The 12,536-nt window shown below is 39.5% G+C and overlaps 25 non-coding genes across 25 annotated transcripts; all 25 read left to right on the forward strand.

The window, feature by feature from the left end:
* Positions 1 to 171: 171 nt before the first annotated feature.
* trnaq-cug (transfer RNA glutamine (anticodon CUG)) lies at positions 172 to 243 on the forward strand. The gene has a single exon. It is a non-coding gene; the product is annotated as a tRNA-Gln (tRNA).
* Positions 244 to 358: 115 nt separating this feature from the next.
* Positions 359 to 430, forward strand: trnaq-cug (transfer RNA glutamine (anticodon CUG)). The gene has a single exon. It is a non-coding gene; the product is annotated as a tRNA-Gln (tRNA).
* Positions 431 to 1,003: 573 nt separating this feature from the next.
* trnaq-uug (transfer RNA glutamine (anticodon UUG)) lies at positions 1,004 to 1,075 on the forward strand. Its single transcript has one exon. It is a non-coding gene; the product is annotated as a tRNA-Gln (tRNA).
* Positions 1,076 to 1,189: 114 nt separating this feature from the next.
* On the forward strand, positions 1,190 to 1,261 carry trnaq-uug (transfer RNA glutamine (anticodon UUG)). Its single transcript has one exon. It is a non-coding gene; the product is annotated as a tRNA-Gln (tRNA).
* A 573-nt stretch (positions 1,262 to 1,834) lies between these two features.
* trnaq-uug (transfer RNA glutamine (anticodon UUG)) lies at positions 1,835 to 1,906 on the forward strand. Its single transcript has one exon. It is a non-coding gene; the product is annotated as a tRNA-Gln (tRNA).
* A 1,966-nt stretch (positions 1,907 to 3,872) lies between these two features.
* Positions 3,873 to 3,944, forward strand: trnaq-uug (transfer RNA glutamine (anticodon UUG)). The gene has a single exon. It is a non-coding gene; the product is annotated as a tRNA-Gln (tRNA).
* Positions 3,945 to 4,059: 115 nt separating this feature from the next.
* trnaq-cug (transfer RNA glutamine (anticodon CUG)) lies at positions 4,060 to 4,131 on the forward strand. Its single transcript has one exon. It is a non-coding gene; the product is annotated as a tRNA-Gln (tRNA).
* A 115-nt stretch (positions 4,132 to 4,246) lies between these two features.
* trnaq-cug (transfer RNA glutamine (anticodon CUG)) lies at positions 4,247 to 4,318 on the forward strand. The gene has a single exon. It is a non-coding gene; the product is annotated as a tRNA-Gln (tRNA).
* A 573-nt stretch (positions 4,319 to 4,891) lies between these two features.
* trnaq-uug (transfer RNA glutamine (anticodon UUG)) lies at positions 4,892 to 4,963 on the forward strand. The gene has a single exon. It is a non-coding gene; the product is annotated as a tRNA-Gln (tRNA).
* A 760-nt stretch (positions 4,964 to 5,723) lies between these two features.
* Positions 5,724 to 5,795, forward strand: trnaq-uug (transfer RNA glutamine (anticodon UUG)). The gene has a single exon. It is a non-coding gene; the product is annotated as a tRNA-Gln (tRNA).
* Positions 5,796 to 6,554: 759 nt separating this feature from the next.
* Positions 6,555 to 6,626, forward strand: trnaq-uug (transfer RNA glutamine (anticodon UUG)). Its single transcript has one exon. It is a non-coding gene; the product is annotated as a tRNA-Gln (tRNA).
* A 302-nt stretch (positions 6,627 to 6,928) lies between these two features.
* trnaq-cug (transfer RNA glutamine (anticodon CUG)) lies at positions 6,929 to 7,000 on the forward strand. The gene has a single exon. It is a non-coding gene; the product is annotated as a tRNA-Gln (tRNA).
* A 573-nt stretch (positions 7,001 to 7,573) lies between these two features.
* Positions 7,574 to 7,645, forward strand: trnaq-uug (transfer RNA glutamine (anticodon UUG)). The gene has a single exon. It is a non-coding gene; the product is annotated as a tRNA-Gln (tRNA).
* A 759-nt stretch (positions 7,646 to 8,404) lies between these two features.
* trnaq-uug (transfer RNA glutamine (anticodon UUG)) lies at positions 8,405 to 8,476 on the forward strand. Its single transcript has one exon. It is a non-coding gene; the product is annotated as a tRNA-Gln (tRNA).
* Positions 8,477 to 8,591: 115 nt separating this feature from the next.
* On the forward strand, positions 8,592 to 8,663 carry trnaq-cug (transfer RNA glutamine (anticodon CUG)). Its single transcript has one exon. It is a non-coding gene; the product is annotated as a tRNA-Gln (tRNA).
* A 115-nt stretch (positions 8,664 to 8,778) lies between these two features.
* trnaq-cug (transfer RNA glutamine (anticodon CUG)) lies at positions 8,779 to 8,850 on the forward strand. The gene has a single exon. It is a non-coding gene; the product is annotated as a tRNA-Gln (tRNA).
* A 115-nt stretch (positions 8,851 to 8,965) lies between these two features.
* Positions 8,966 to 9,037, forward strand: trnaq-cug (transfer RNA glutamine (anticodon CUG)). The gene has a single exon. It is a non-coding gene; the product is annotated as a tRNA-Gln (tRNA).
* Positions 9,038 to 9,172: 135 nt separating this feature from the next.
* On the forward strand, positions 9,173 to 9,244 carry trnaq-uug (transfer RNA glutamine (anticodon UUG)). Its single transcript has one exon. It is a non-coding gene; the product is annotated as a tRNA-Gln (tRNA).
* A 759-nt stretch (positions 9,245 to 10,003) lies between these two features.
* On the forward strand, positions 10,004 to 10,075 carry trnaq-uug (transfer RNA glutamine (anticodon UUG)). The gene has a single exon. It is a non-coding gene; the product is annotated as a tRNA-Gln (tRNA).
* A 115-nt stretch (positions 10,076 to 10,190) lies between these two features.
* On the forward strand, positions 10,191 to 10,262 carry trnaq-cug (transfer RNA glutamine (anticodon CUG)). The gene has a single exon. It is a non-coding gene; the product is annotated as a tRNA-Gln (tRNA).
* A 115-nt stretch (positions 10,263 to 10,377) lies between these two features.
* trnaq-cug (transfer RNA glutamine (anticodon CUG)) lies at positions 10,378 to 10,449 on the forward strand. Its single transcript has one exon. It is a non-coding gene; the product is annotated as a tRNA-Gln (tRNA).
* Positions 10,450 to 11,022: 573 nt separating this feature from the next.
* Positions 11,023 to 11,094, forward strand: trnah-aug (transfer RNA histidin (anticodon AUG)). The gene has a single exon. It is a non-coding gene; the product is annotated as a tRNA-His (tRNA).
* Positions 11,095 to 11,209: 115 nt separating this feature from the next.
* Positions 11,210 to 11,281, forward strand: trnaq-cug (transfer RNA glutamine (anticodon CUG)). The gene has a single exon. It is a non-coding gene; the product is annotated as a tRNA-Gln (tRNA).
* Positions 11,282 to 11,854: 573 nt separating this feature from the next.
* trnaq-uug (transfer RNA glutamine (anticodon UUG)) lies at positions 11,855 to 11,926 on the forward strand. The gene has a single exon. It is a non-coding gene; the product is annotated as a tRNA-Gln (tRNA).
* Positions 11,927 to 12,415: 489 nt separating this feature from the next.
* trnaq-uug (transfer RNA glutamine (anticodon UUG)) lies at positions 12,416 to 12,487 on the forward strand. The gene has a single exon. It is a non-coding gene; the product is annotated as a tRNA-Gln (tRNA).
* Positions 12,488 to 12,536: the final 49 nt, after the last annotated feature.

Genomic DNA, 12,536 nt, shown 5'->3' on the forward strand with positions numbered 1-12,536 from the left:
GGTTAGCACTCTGGACTTTGAATCCAGTGATCCGATTTCAAATCTCGGTAGAACCTTCCTAGCTTTTGTGCTGAATTATTCACATGGCCTACCAATAATCTCATCTCTTGCTGTTAATCGGGTGAACAAATGACAGGAAAATCTGAACACTTCAATAATTTTTATGTACAGGGTTCTATGGTGTAATGGTTAGCACTCAGGACTCTGAATCCTGCGATCCGAGTTCAAATCTTGGTAGGACCTACCTTGATTTTGTGCTGAATTATTCACATTACCTACCAATAATCTCATCTCTTGTTGTTAATCGTGTGAACAAATGACAGTAAAACCTGAACAATTCAATAATATTTAAGTACAGGGTTTTATGGTGTAATGGTTAGCACTCAGGACTCTGAATCCTGCGAGCCGAGTTCAAATCTCGGTAGGACCTACCGCGATTTTGCAGTGACATACTCCTCTCCTGTCAACTTTAAAATTGTCGTGTGTGAAAGAAACAAGTGAGTGGGAGTTGATGAGCAGCCTTTGGTACACACGAATGGCTAGCCTACAGGAAATGCATACTATGAGTGCATAGTAGGTTTGTTAATTGAGAACTTGCTACCTCCCAATGAACCGAAAATATTTCAGATTTTTTTCACCCTAATCACATCAATCGTGTTGGAAATATTTGGACTTACAAGTTGTTACATGGTAGGGTTGCCCAGTTGATACCGTTTATGGCCAGAAAATATTTTCTCTGTTTTTCCGGAGAACCTAGGAGAGTAAATCTGAACCCATCACAGAGTATTGATTACTGGGTACTGTGCTGTCAAGGTTATCACTCAGGACTCTGAATCCTACTATCTGAGTTCAAGTCTTGGTCGGACCTACCATGTGAATAATTCTTCCTTGTTGAACTAGAAGACAGCTGTCCAAATGTTGTTGTCAGTTGAAAGTATTTGCAACACGTGAAGGAACGACTGTCCATTATTTTCAGTAAAATTACAAAATTGGTTAAGAATATGGTTCTATGGTGTAATGGTTAGCACTCTGGACTTTGAATCCAGTGTTTCGAGTTCAAGTCTTGGTAGAACCTTCCTAGCTTTGTGTTGAATTATTCACATGACCTACCAATAATCTCATCTCTTGCTGTTAATCGTGTGAACAAATGACAGGAAAATCTGAACACTTCAAAATTATTTAAGTACAGGGTTCTATGGTGTAATGGTTAGTACTCAGGACTTTGAATCCTGCGATCCGAGTTCAAATCTCGGTAGGACCTACCTCGATTTTGCAGTGACATACTCCTCTCCTGTCAACTTTAAAATTGTCGTGTGTGAAAGAAACAAGTGGGTGGGAGTTGATGAGCAGCCTTTGGTACACATGAATGGCTAGCCTACAGGAAATGCATACTATGAGTGCCTAGTAGGTGTGTTAATTGAGAACTTGCTACCTCCCAATGAACCGAAAATATTTCAGATTTTTTTCACCCTAATCACATCAATCGTGTTGGAAATATGTGGACTTACAAGTTGTTACATGGTAGGGTAGCCCAGTTGATACCGTTTATGGCCAGAAAAAAATTTCTCTGTTTTTCCGGAGAACCTAGGAGAGTAAATCTGAACCCATCACAGAGTATTGATTACTGGGTTCTGTGCTGTCAAGGTTATCACTCAGGACTCTGAATCCTACTATCTGAGTTCAAGTCTTGGTCGGACCTACCATGTGAATAATTCTTCCTTGTTGAACTAGAAGACAGCTGTCCAAATATTGTTGTCAGTTGAAAGTATTTGCAACACGTGAAGGAACGACTGTCCATTCTTTTCTGTAAAATTACAAATTTTCTTAAGAATATGGTTCTATGGTGTAATGGTTAGCACTCTGGACTTTGAATCCAGTGATCCGAGTTCAAATCACGGTAGAACCTTCCTAGCTTTTGTGTTGAATTATTCACATGGCCTACCAATAATCTCATCTCTTGCTGTTAATCGTGTGAACAAATGACAGGAAAATCTGAACACTTCAAAAAACTTTATGTACAGTGTTCTATGGTGTAATGGTTAGCACTCAGGACTCTGAATCCTGCGAACTGAGTTCAAATCTCGGTAGGACCTACCTTGCTTTTGTGCTGAATTATTCACATGGCCTACCAATAATCTCATCTCTTGCTGTTAATCGTGTGAACAAATGACAGGAAAATCTGAACACATCAATAATATTTAAGTACAGGGTTCTATGGTGTAATGGTTAGCACTCAGGACTCTGAATCCTCCGATCCGAGTTCAAATCTCGGTAGGACCTACCGCGATTTTGCAGTGACATACTCCTCTCCTGTCAACTTTAAAATTGTCTTGTGTGAAAGAAACAAGTGAGTGGGAGTTGATGAGCAGGCTTTGGTACACACGAATGGCTAGCCTACAGGAAATGCATACTATGAGTGCATAGTAGGTTTGTTAATTGAGAACTTGCTACCTCCCAATGAACCGAAAATATTTCAGATTTTTTTCACCCTAATCACATCAATCGTGTTGGAAATATGTGGACTTACAAGTTGTTACATGGTAGGGTAGCCCAGTTGATACCGTTTATGGCCAGAAAATATTTTCTCTGTTTTTCCGGAGAACCTAGGAGAGTAAATCTGAACCCATCACAGAGTATTGATTACAGGGTTCTGTGCTGTCAAGGTTATCACTCAGGACTCTGAATCCTACTATCTGAGTTCAAGTCTTGGTCGGACCTACCATGTGAATAATTCTTCCTTGTTGAACTAGAAGACAGCTGTCCAAATGTTGTTGTCAGTTGAAAGTATTTGCAACACGTGAAGGAACGACTGTCCATTGTTTTCTGTAAAATTACAAAATTGGTTAAGAATATGGTTCTATGGTGTAATGGTTAGCACTCCGGACTCTGAATCCAGTGTTTCGAGTTCAAATCTGGGTAGAACCTTCCTAGCTTTTGTGTTGAATTATTCACATGGCCTACCAATAATCTCATCTCTTGCTGTTAATCGTGTGAACAAATGACAGGAAAATCTGAACACTTCAAAATTATTTAAGTACAGGGTTCTATGGTGTAATGGTTAGCACTCAGGACTCTAAATCCTGCGATCCGAGTTCAAATCTCAGTAGGACCTACCTTGATTTTGTGTTGAATTATTCACATGGCCTACCAATAATCTCATCTCTTGCTGTTAATCGTGTGAACAAATGACAGGAAAATCTGAACACTTCAAAAGTATTTATGTACAGGCTTCTATGGTGTAATGGTTAGCACTCAGGACTCTGAATCCTACGATCCGAGTTCAAATCTCAGTAGGACCTACCTCGATTTTGCAGTGACATACTCCTCTCCTGTCAACTTTAAAATTGTCGTGTGTGAAAGAAACAAGTGGGTGGGAGTTGATGAGCAGTCTTTGGTACACATGAATGGCTAGCCTACAGGAAATGCATACTATGAGTGCCTAGTAGGTTTGTTTATTGAGAACTTGCTACTTCCCAATGAACTGAAAATATTTCAGATTTTTTTCACCCTAATCACATCAATCGTGTTGGAAATATGTGGACTTACAAGTTGTTACATGGTAGGGTAGCCCAGTTGATACAGTTTATGGCCAGAAAATATTTTCTCTGTTTTTCCGGAGAACCTAGGAGAGTAAATCTGAACCCATCACAGAGTATTGATTACTGGGTTCTGTGCTGTCAAGGTTATCACTCAGGACTCTGAATCCTACTATCTGAGTTCAAGTCTTGGTCGGACCTACCATGTGAATAATTCTTCCTTGTTGAACTAGAAGACAGCTGTCCAAATATTGTTGTCAGTTGAAAGTATTTGCAACACGTGAAGGAACGACTGTCCATTCTTTTCTGTAAAATTACAAATTAGATTAATAATATGGTTCTATGGTGTAATGGTTAGCACTCTGGACTTTGAATCCAGTGATCCGAGTTCAAATCTCGGTAGAACCTTCCTAGCTTTTGTGTTGAATTATTCACATGGCCTACCAATAATCTAATCTCTTGCTGTTAATCGTGTGAACAAATGACAGGAAAATCTGAACACTTCAAAATTATTTATGTACAGGGTTCTATGGTGTAATGGTTAGCACTCAGGACTCTGAATCCTGCGATCTGAGTTCAAATCTCGGTAGAACCTACCTTGATATTGTGCTGAATTATTCACATGGCCTACCAATAATCTCATCTCTTGCTGTTAATCGTGTGAACAAATGACAATAAAATCTGAACACTTCAATAATATTTAAGTACAGGGTTCTATGGTGTAATGGTTAGCACTCAGGACTCTGAATCCTGCCATCCGAGTTCAAATCTCGGTAGGACCAACCTTGATTTTGCAGTGACATACTCCTCTCCTGTCAACTTTAAAATTGTCGTGTGTGAAAGAAACAAGTGGGTGGGAGTTGATGAGCAGCCTTTGGTACACACGAATGGCTAGCCTACAGGAAATGCATACTATGAGTGCCTAGTAGGTTTGTTAATTGAGAACTTGCTACCTCCCAATGAACCGAAAATATTTCAGGTTTTTTTCACCCTAATCACATCAATCGTGTTGGAAATATGTGGACTTACAAGTTGTTACATGGTAGGGTAGCCCAGTTGATACCGTTTATGGCCAGAAAATATTTTCTCTGTTTTTCCGGAGAACCTAGGAGAGTAAATCTGAACCCATCACAGAGTATTGATTACTGGGTTCTGTGCTGTCAAGGTTATCACTCAGGACTCTGAATCCTACTATCTGAGTTCAAGTCTTGGTCGGACCTACCATGTGAATAATTCTTCCTTGTTGAACTAGAAGACAGCTGTCCAAATATTGTTGTCAGTTGAAAGTATTTGCAACACGTGAAGGAACGACTGTCCATTCTTTTCTGTAAAATAACAAATTTGGTTAAGAATATGGTTCTATGGTGTAATGGTTAGCACTCTGGACTTTGAATCCAGTGATCCGAGTTCAAATCTCTGTAGAACCTTCCTTGCTTTTGTGCTGAATTATTCACATGGCCTACCAATAATCTCATCTCTTGCTGTTAATCGGGTGAACAAATGAGAGGAAAATCTGAACACTTCAATAATATTTATGTACAGGTTTCTATGGTGTAATGGTTAGCACTCAGTACTCTGAATCCTGTGATCCGAGTTCAAATCTCGGTAGGACCTAACTCGATTTTGCAGTGACATACTCCTCTCCTGTCAACTTTAAAATTGTCGTGTGTGAAAGAAACAAGTGGGTGGGAGTTGATGAGCAGCCTTTGGTACACACGAATGGCTAGCCTACAGGAAATGCATACTATGAGTGCCTAGTAGGTTTGTTAATTGAGAACTTGCTACCTCCCAATGAACCGAAAATATTTCAGGTTTTTTTCACCCTAATCACATCAATCGTGTTGGAAATATGTGGACTTACAAGTTGTTACATGGTAGGGTAGCCCAGTTGATACCGTTTATGGCCAGAAAATATTTTCTCTGTTTTTCCGGAGAACCTAGGAGAGTAAATCTGAACCCATCACAGAGTATTGATTACTGGGTTCTGTGCTGTCAAGGTTATCACTCAGGACTCTGAATCCTACTATCTGAGTTCAAGTCTTGGTCGGACCTACCATGTGAATAATTCTTCCTTGTTGAACTAGAAGACAGCTGTCCAAATATTGTTGTCAGTTGAAAGTATTTGCAACACGTGAAGGAACGACTGTCCATTCTTTTCTGTAAAATAACAAATTTGGTTAAGAATTTGGTTCTATGGTGTAATGGTTAGCACTCTGGACTTTGAATCCAGTGATCCGAGTTCAAATCTCTGTAGAACCTTCCTTGCTTTTGTGCTGAATTATTCACATGGCCTACCAATAATCTCATCTCTTGCTGTTAATCGGGTGAACAAATGAGAGGAAAATCTGAACACTTCAATAATATTTATGTACAGGTTTCTATGGTGTAATGGTTAGCACTCAGTACTCTGAATCCTGTGATCCGAGTTCAAATCTCGGTAGGACCTAACTCGATTTTGCAGTGACATACTCCTCTCCTGTCAACTTTAAAATTGTCGTGTGTGAAAGAAACAAGTGGGTGGGAGTTGATGAGCAGTCTTTGGTACACATGAATGGCTAGCCTACAGGAAATGCATACTATGAGTGCCTAGTAGGTTTGTTAATTGAGAACTTGCTACCTCCCAATGAACTGAAAATATTTCAGATTTTATTCACCCTAATCACATCAATCGTGTTGGAAATATGTGGACTTACAAGTTGTTACATGGTAGGTTAGCCCAGTTGATACCGTTTATGGCCAGAAAATATTTTCTCTGTTTTTCCAGAGAACCTAGGAGAGTAAATCTGAACCCATCACAGAGTATTGATTACTGGGTTCTGTGCTGTCAAGGTTATCACTCAGGACTCTGAATCCTCTATCTGAGTTCAAGTCTTGGTCGGACCTACCATGTGAATAATTCTTCTTTGTTGAACTAGAAGACAGCTGTCCAAATATTGTTGTCAGTTGAAAGTATTTGCAACACGTGAAGGAACGACTGTCCATTCTTTTCTGTAAAATTACAAATTTTCTTAAGAATATGGTTCTATGGTGTAATGGTTAGCACTCTGGACTTTGAATCCAGTGATCCGATTTCAAATCTCGGTAGAACCTTCCTAGCTTTTGTGTTGAATTATTCACATGGCCTACCAATAATCTCACCTCTTGCTGTTAATCGTGTGAACAAATGACATGAAAATCTGAACACTTCAAAAAACTTTATGTACAGGGTTCTATGGTGTAATGGTTAGCACTCAGGACTCTGAATCCTGCGATCCGAGTTCAAATCTCGCTAAGACCTACCTAGATTTTGTGCTGAATTATTCACATGGCCTACCAATTATCTCATCTCTTCCTGTTATTCGTGTGAACAAATGACAGGAGAATCTGAACACATCAATAAAATTTAATTACAGGGTTCTATGGTGTAATGGTTAGCACTCAGGACTCTGAATCCTGCGATCCGAGTTCAAATCTCGGTAGGACCTACCGCGATTTTGCAGTGACATACTCCTCTCCTGTCAACTTTAAAATTGTCTTGTGTGAAAGAAACAAGTGAGTGGGAGTTGATGAGCAGGCTTTGGTACACACGAATGGCTAGCCTACAGGAAATGCATACTATGAGTGCATAGTAGGTTTGTTAATTGAGAACTTGCTACCTCCCAATGAACCGAAAATATTTCAGATTTTTTTCACCCTAATCACATCAATCGTGTTGGAAATATGTGGACTTACAAGTTGTTACATGGTAGGGTAGCCCAGTTGATACCGTTTATGGCCAGAAAATATTTTCTCTGTTTTTCCGGAGAACCTAGGAGAGTAAATCTGAACCCATCACAGAGTATTGATTACAGGGTTCTGTGCTGTCAAGGTTATCACTCAGGACTCTGAATCCTACTATCTGAGTTCAAGTCTTGGTCGGACCTACCATGTGAATAATTCTTCCTTGTTGAACTAGAAGACAGCTGTCCAAATGTTGTTGTCAGTTGAAAGTATTTGCAACACGTGAAGGAACGACTGTCCATTGTTTTCTGTAAAATTACAAAATTGGTTAAGAATATGGTTCTATGGTGTAATGGTTAGCACTCCGGACTTTGAATCCAGTGTTTCGAGTTCAAATCTCGGTAGAACCTTCCTAGCTTTTGTGTTGAATTATTCACATGGCCTACCAATAATCTCATCTCTTGCTGTTAATCGTGTGAACAAATGACAGGAAAATCTGAACACTTCAAAATTATTTAAGTACAGGGTTCTATGGTGTAATGGTTAGCACTCAGGACTCTGAATCCTGCGATCCGAGTACAAATCTCAGTAGGACCTACCTCGCTTTTGCAGTGACATACTCCTCTCCTGTCAACTTTAAAATTGTCGTGTGTGAAAGAAAAAAGTGGGTGGGAGTTGATGAGCAGTCTTTGGTACACATGAATGGCTAGCCTACAGGAAATGCATACTATGAGTGCCTAGTAGGTTTGTTGATTGAGAACTTGCTACCTCCCAATGAACTGAAAATATTTCAGATTTTATTCACCCTGATCACATCAATCGTGTTGGAAATATGTGGACTTACAAGTTGTTACATGGTAGGGTAGCCCAGTTGATACCGTTTATGGCCAGAAAATATTTTCTCTGTTTTTCCGGAGAACCTAGGAGAGTAAATCTGAACCCATCACAGAGTATTGATTACAGGGTTCTGTGCTGTCAAGGTTATCACTCAGGACTCTGAATCCTCTATCTGAGTTCAAGTCTTGGTCGGACATACCATGTGAATAATTCTTCCTTATTGAACTAGAAGACAGCTGTCCAAATGTTGTTGTCAGTTGAAAGTATTTGCAACACGTGAAGGAACGACTGTCCATTTTTTTCTGTAAAATTACAAATTTTCTTAAGAATATGGTTCTATGGTGTAATGGTTAGCACTCTGGACTTTGAATCCAGTGATCCGATTTCAAATCTCGGTAGAACCTTCCTAGCTTTTGTGTTGAATTATTCACATGGCCTACCAATAATCTCATCTCTTGCTGTTAATCGTGTGAACAAATGACAGGAAAATCTGAACACTTCAAAAAACTTTATGTACAGGGTTCTATGGTGTAATGGTTAGCACTCAGGACTCTGAATCCTGCGAACTGAGTTCAAATCTCGGTAGGACCTACCTTGCTTTTGTGCTGAATTATTCACATGGCCTACCAATAATCTCATCTCTTGCTGTTAATCGTGTGAACAAATGACAGGAAAATCTGAACACATCAATAAAATTTAAGTACAGGGTTCTATGGTGTAATGGTTAGCACTCAGGACTCTGAATCCTGCGATCCGAGTTCAAATCTCGGTAGGACCTACCTTGATTTTGTGCTGAAATATTCACATGGCCTACCAATAATCAAATCTCTTGCTGTTATTTGGGTGAACAAATGACAGGAAAATCTGAACACTTCAAAATTAACTATTTACAGGGTTCTATGGTGTAAAGGTTAGCACTCAGGACTCTGAATCCTGCGATCTGAGTTCAAATCTCGGTAGGACCTACCATGTGAATAATTCTTCCTTGTTGAACTAGAAGACAGCTCTCCAAATATTGTTGTCAGTTGAAAGTATTTGCAACACGTGAAGGAACGACTGTCCATTCTTTTCTGTAAAATAACAATTTTGGTTAAGAATATGGTTCTATGGTCTAATGGTTAGCACTCTGGACTTTGAATCCAGTGATCCGAGTTCAAATCTCGGTAGAACCTTCCTTTCTTTTGTGCTGAATTATTCACATGGCCTACCAATAATCTCATCTCTTGCTGTTAATCGTGTGAACAAATGACAGGAAAATCTGAACACTTCAATAATATTTATGTACAGGGTTCTATGGTGTAATGGTTAGCAGTCAGTACTCTGAATCCTGTGATCCGAGTTCAAATCTCGGTAGGACCTACCTCGATTTTGCAGTGACATACTCCTCTCCTGTCAACTTTAAAATTGTCGTGTGTGAAAGAAACAAGTGGGTGGGAGTTGATGAGCAGTCTTTGGTACACATGAATGGCTAGCCTACAGGAAATGCATACTATGAGTGCCTAGTAGGTTTGTTAATTGAGAACTTGCTACCTCCCAATGAACTGAAAATATTTCAGATTTTATTCACCCTAATCACATCAATCGTGTTGGAAATATGTGGACTTACAAGTTGTTACATGGTAGGGTAGCCCAGTTGATACCGTTTATGGCCAGAAAATATTTTCTCTGTTTTTCCGGAGAACCTAGGAGAGTAAATCTGAACCCATCACAGAGTATTGATTACAGGGTTCTGTGCTGTCAAGGTTATCACTCAGGACTCTGAATCCTCTATCTGAGTTCAAGTCTTGGTCGGACATACCATGTGAATAATTCTTCCTTGTTGAACTAGAAGACAGCTGTCCAAATGTTGTTGTCAGTTGAAAGTATTTGCAACACGTGAAGGAACGACTGTCCATTTTTTTCTGTAAAATTCCAATTTTGGTTACGAATATGGTTCTATGGTCTAATGGTTAGCACTCTGGACTTTGAATCCAGTGATCCGAGTTCAAATCTCGGTAGAACCTTCCTTTCTTTTGTGCTGAATTATTCACATGGCCTACCAATAATCTCATCTCTTGCTGTTAATCGGGTGAACAAATGACAGGAAAATCTGAACACTTCAATTATATTTATGTACAGGGTTCTATGGTGTAATGGTTAGCACTCAGGACTCTGAATCCTGCGATCCGAGTTCAAAGCTCGGTAGGACCTACCTTGATTTTGTGCTGAATTATTCACATGGCCTACCAATAATCTAATCTCTTGCTTTTAATCGGGTGAACAAATGACAGGAAAATCTGAACACTTCAATTATATTTATGTACAGGGTTCTATGGTGTAATGGTTAGCACTCAGGACTCTGAATCCTGCGATCTGAGTTCAAATCTCGGTAGGACCTACCTCGATTTTGCAGTGACATACTCCTCTCCTGTCAACTTTAAAATTGTCGTGTGTGAAAGAAACAAGTGGGTGAGAGTTGATGAGCAGCCTTTGGTACACATGAATGGCTAGCCTACAGGAAATGCATACTATGCGTGCCTTGTAGGTTTGTTAATTGAGAACTTGCTACCTCCCAATGAACTGAAAATATTTCAGATTTTATTCACCCTAATCACATCAATCGTGTTGGAAATATGTGGACTTACAAATTGTTACATGGTAGGGTAGCCCAGTTGATACCGTTTATGGCCAGAAAATATTTTCTCTGTTTTTCCGGAGAACCTAGGAGAGTAAATCTGAACCCATCACAGAGTATTGATTACTGGGTTCTGTGCTGTCAAGGTTATCACTCAGGACTCTGAATCCTACAATCTGAGTTCAAGTCTTGGTCGGACCTACCATGTGAATAATTCTTCCTTGTTGAACTAGAAGACAGCTCTCCAAATATTGTTGTCAGTTGAAAGTATTTGCAACACGTGAAGGAACGACTGTCCATTCTTTTCTGTAAAATAACAATTGTGGGTAAGTATATGGTTCTATGGTCTAATGGTTAGCACTCTGGACTATGAATCCAGTGATCCGAGTTCAAATCTCGGTAGAACCTTCCTTGCTTTTGTGCTGAATTATTCACATGGCCTACCAATAATCTCATCTCTTGCTGTTAATCGGGTGAACAAATGACAGGAAAATCTGAACACTTCAATAATATTTATGTACAGGGTTCTATGGTGTAATGGTTAGCACTCACGACTCTGAATCCTGTGATCCGAGTTCAAATCTCGGTAGGACCTACCTTTATTTTGCAGTGACATACTCCTCTCCTGTCAACTTTAAAATTGTCGTGTGTGAAAGAAACAAGTGGGTGGGAGTTGATGAGCAGTCTTTGGTACACATGAATGGCTAGCCTACAGGAAATGCATACTATGAGTGCCTAGTAGGTTTGTTAATTGAGAACTTGCTACCTCCCAATGAACCGAAAATATTTCAGATTTTTTTCACCCTCATCACATCAATCGTGTTGGAAATATGTGGACTTACAAGTTGTTACATGGTAGGGTAGCCCAGTTGATACCGTTTATGGCCAGAAAATATTTTCTCTGTTTTTCCGGAGAACCTAGGAGAGCAAATCTGAACCCATCCCAGAGTATTGATTACAGGGTTCTGTGCTGTCAAGGTTATCACTCAGGACTCTGAATCCTACAATCTGAGTTCAAGTCTTGGTCGGACCTACCATGTGAATAATTCTTCCTTGTTGAACTAGAAGATAGCTGTCCAAATATTGTTGTCAGTTGAAAGAATTTGCAACACGTGAAGGAACGACTGTCCATTTTTTTCTGTAAAATTCCAAATTTGGTTAAGAATATGGTTCTATGGTGTAATGGTTAGCACTCTGGACTTTGAATCCAATGATCCGAGTTCAAATCTCGGTAGAACCTTCCTAACTTTTGTGCTGAATTATTCACATGGCCTACCAATAATCTCATCTCTTGCTGTTAATCGGGTGAACAAATGACAGGAAAATCTGAACACTTCAATAATTTTTATGTACAGGGTGCTATGGTGTAATGGTTAGCACTCAGGACTCTGAATCCTGCGATCCGAGTTCAAATCTCGGTAGAAACTTCCTAGCTTTTGTGCTGAATTATTCACATGGCCTACCAATAATCTCATTTCTTGCTGTTAATCGACTGAACAAATGACAGGAAAATCTGAACACTTCAATAATTTTTATGTACAGGGTTCTATGTTGTAATGGTTAGCACTCTGGACTTTGAATCCAGTGCTCTGAGTTCAAATTTCGGTAGTACCTTCCTAACTTTTGTGCTGAATTATTCACATGGCCTACCAATAATCTCATCTCTTGCTGTTAATCGGGTGAACAAATGACAGGAAAATCTGAACACTTCAATAATTTTTATGTACAGGGTTCTATGGTGTAAAGGTTAGCACTCTGGACTTTGAATCCAGTGATCCGAGTTCAAATCTCAGTAGAACCTTCCTAGCTTTTGTGCTGAATTATTCACATGGCCTACCAATAATCTCATC

This window comes from Salvelinus fontinalis, chromosome 5, assembly GCF_029448725.1.
Source record: "Salvelinus fontinalis isolate EN_2023a chromosome 5, ASM2944872v1, whole genome shotgun sequence".
Classification (NCBI taxonomy): Eukaryota; Metazoa; Chordata; class Actinopteri; order Salmoniformes; family Salmonidae; genus Salvelinus; species Salvelinus fontinalis.